This window comes from Archocentrus centrarchus, chromosome 23, assembly GCF_007364275.1.
Source record: "Archocentrus centrarchus isolate MPI-CPG fArcCen1 chromosome 23, fArcCen1, whole genome shotgun sequence".
NCBI lineage: Eukaryota > Metazoa > Chordata > Actinopteri > Cichliformes > Cichlidae > Archocentrus > Archocentrus centrarchus.
In genome coordinates, this window is record NC_044368.1 from 16,523,560 (window position 1) to 16,527,578 (window position 4,019).

Genomic DNA, 4,019 nt, shown 5'->3' on the forward strand with positions numbered 1-4,019 from the left:
ATAGAGGTTTCTGTTAAATAATAAAGATGTTAAATATCAAACTGTAGATTTATTAAGGGTCCCTGTGTCTTCTGTGTCCCTGCTTGTGTTTCTTTCTGTTTGTTATGTTACAGTTACTATCATGTTTTATTTTTGTATGTGTCTATTGGTTGTACTTCCTGCCTTTCTCATTTTTTGTAACTGTCTGTCATGCCCTTGTTGGGTTTACCTGTTCATTGTTTTACTAGGAAAGCCAGGAACAGGTGTATAGATAGCCAATCCTGTGTATAGATAGTCCATCTCACTCTGAGTCTTGGTATGTCCTGCAAACCAGCCTGTGTCGTATTTTTTTGACCAACTTAAAGGACTGAAAGATTAAGGCAAATTTGGATGTGCCAAAAAGAGGGCATAGAATGGTCATTTAATTCTACAGTCACATTAGGAAAAACAATAGTTGGAGATTACAGCATGACCAAAATTACTGATGAAAGTGCTCTGTGTCCTTAGTTTATTATTATTTTTTTTTTAGGTTTTAAGTTATTTCTGCAATTGTAGTTAGGAATTTATGTTTTTTGGATTATGTGTTTCTTTGAACTACTCGTAGTTATGAATGTCAGGTTGATTTGTTTATAGTATTATTTACTTCTTGATATTTTATGATCCTGCTTTGTAGTGTTTAGAGTTCTAGTTTATATATGATTCATTGTTTTAGTTTAGTTTAGCCTCCCTAATGTGGCCTTGTGTCTCATTGCATCTGAGTCTTGTCGCGGTCTGTGCAGACCAGTGATTTTTGTGTGGAGGACCCAAATGCAGACATGCAGAACAGGCTGAGGTCAACTGAAAGCAAGTCGTCATATTGACTGAAAGCAAAAGTACAAAAGAAACAAAGCTCAAAAGGGGAACTATGACAAGCTAGAACCTAAAATCTAGAAAATGCATTAGGAAATACTGGTGATGGAGAACAGTGTTTCCTACTGCATTTCATATATATATATATATATATATATATATATATATATATATATATATATATATATATATATATATACACACTGAGCACCACAAGGCAAGAGCCAATGGTTCGCTATCTGTTCTCATCTTAATAGGGTTTAAATGGGCAACTTGCATCAAAACAGTCTCTATGCCACAACTATGTAAACTGTAAATGAATTTTCCCTTTAATAGGAAATGGATTATTTACTAATTCTTTGTAGATCAGCTGTAGCAGTGTGGTATGTCATTTCTAAAGAAACAGCAATGATTTAGCATCAAACCCTCATAGCAGACAATGCACTCAGAAAATGTGAAGGATGTATAAGAGCAAAGTGGGCTGTATGTGGCTCGCAGTGTAAAATGAGTTTGGCATCCCTGATCTAGATCCTTAAGCACCTGTTTTTAACCCCTGCGTACAGGATATGTAAGATCTGAAGTGACTAATGATCCTTGTTCATTCCCTTCTGGACATCATTGGTAACACAGTGGCCCTACTCACACTGAATCCTAAACTCCATCACTGTGTTATCCCTTTATTAAGTCAAAGCATTTATTACCCTTCTTTGGTCACATTTTCAGACCCTCCTGATGTTGCCGGAGGAACCAGGTGTTGTGTACCTGCAGCTGTAGGAGGCGTGTCCCTTCAGGCCCCAATTCCTCCCATCCTGACAGCACTCTTGTTGAAGAGGGAGACAGAATCTCTACAGCACACCGAGGATGATGTAGATATTACAGAGAGGCAGTCAGCACAGTAAATACAAAAAGAAGTGACTAACTCATATTAACTAAAATGCACCCTTTATGGAACCGGATTACAGATGAGCTTCTGCAGGTTCTTCAGGTTAGGCTAAAACACTCACAAAATAACACATGTAACAAACAATTTAAACCACAAACAGTCTCAAAATGTGCACAAGGATGCCCGACATTGTGTCCACGCAGAACTCCTCATACAGGTAAGTATCATCTACTGCAACCTCATTTTAAGGAGGATTAGCTCTTTAGTCTTCATTTCTAACTTAGATGAGTTAGAAATGAATAGAAACAGCAGATTAAGGTGTGTACGCCTATATGAGAATTGCTCTGTCAAACAGACACCAAAGGTGACAAATTTGACCATGTCAGGCTGAGGGGTGGAAGGAGCAGTTGGGAAAAAAGTTACAATTCTTCTATTGAGATACCTTGTGGCCCAAACCCAAATTGGAAAATGACACTTACAAACATGAACACCTTTACACTTTGCTGGGCTGAATCCCGTTTTGCCTGCAGATTCAATAAGGTGCTGGAAACATTCCTCAGAGATTTTGGTTCATGATTACACAATAGCGTCACACAGTTGTTGCAGATTTGTCAGCTGCACATCCAAGAATTTCCCAATCCACCACATCCCAAAGTTGACTTTGGAGACCACTTTAGTACGGTGAGCAGCCATCAGAAGTACACTGTAGGCGTAAAGGGATGGACAAAGCAACAACATTCAGGAAGGCTGTGGTGTTATATTCAAAATGTTTGATGTACTGTCCAATTGTGGTGAGCCTGTGAATTGTAGCCTGTTTCCAGTTCTGAGCCAATAGGATTGGTACCAGCATGGTCTTCTGCTGCTCTAGACTTTCTGCTTCAAGGACCAATGTGCTTCTTTTTTTTTTTTTTAATTTACTCCTCTATTGTTTAACTTCTACAGCTCTTTTGTATTTCTGTATCTTTTACCCTCTGGCCTGTTTGACTTTTGTGGTATATTTTTATCATTTTTACATCAGTATTTACTGTCAATATTCTATATCATTTATTAGTACCTATATTAATCACACACACTGGATTAGTGGTCACATTATATGTTTGTTATCTATATTGTCAGGGCCACGGTTTTTTTCCACTAGTAAAACTGCACTCATTCATATCTAGTCTCACTTTTGTACACTGTGCACTTTTGACACTGTATTGCCAGTATGAAGGTCAAGTTGCTGGGAGCTGTGTGTCTCGAAGAGGGGGTTGAAGTCCCACCTGAGCTAATATAATAATCTAAGGGAGTAAATTTGTGTACTAAGACCGCCCTAAAAGTGTTTCTAGTAATGAGAAATTATGGACGGATGGGCGGGGGAGTGCTACTGTGGGAGGTATTTTCACGTGGGAAAGTTGTTTGTTGTGACAGCCCCCAGAGAACAGTGTCATGAAGCCTCTACAAAAGGATCAAACTAGTATGGTTCATAGTGGATTGGAAGCACCCTTCTATGCCCACTGGCCCTGATAACAGCAGGGGGAGGTGTGAGATTGGGGAATAAAAGGCAGTGGTAAAGTTGGGAAGGAGCGCACTTTTTGCTCTTCCTCTATCACCCTTGCAGCGGCTCCAAGGCACTCACTCCGGGGGGGGGGGGGGGGGGGGGGGGGGGGGGTATTTGCTTTCTTGCACTTTGTTTAACTCTGTGCATCAATAAATCCTGGCAACAAAACCTGCTCATCTCCAGTGAGTTTTTGTAAAGTGTGGAGTTACTATTGAAGTGCACTTGTTTCCATTGGTCTCACTTCCGCCTGGTAAAAGGGGCAGCGAGACAGAGCCGCACCACAAACCAACACTTTTACTCGTGTTATTGCACAACGCATTGGTCGGCCTTATTGTTTTTAAAAGTGCTTTGTAAATAAAGTGTTATGTGTTCAGAGATGCTCTTCTGCATACCTTGGCTCTAACGAGTGGTTATTTGAATTACTGTTGACTTCCTCTCAGCTCGAAGCAGTCTGGCCTTTCTACACTGACATCAACAAGGCGTTTTCTCTTTTTCAGACCATTTTCTTTGAACCCTAGACATGGCTGTGTGGGGGACACTCAGCAGATCAGTAGTTTCCAAAATATTCAGATCAGCCCGTCTGGCACCAACAACCGTGACATGTTCAAAGTCACTTAGCTCACCTTTCTTCCCCAATTCTGCATTATGTCAAAACACAAAGAAAACCGTGAACGCTAAAACCAAAAATCAGCAAAGATCATCACAGTGGGAGCAAAGCACATCAGATCTTTAGGTATTCCTGTTTATTACAAATACTGTAAATTCAGG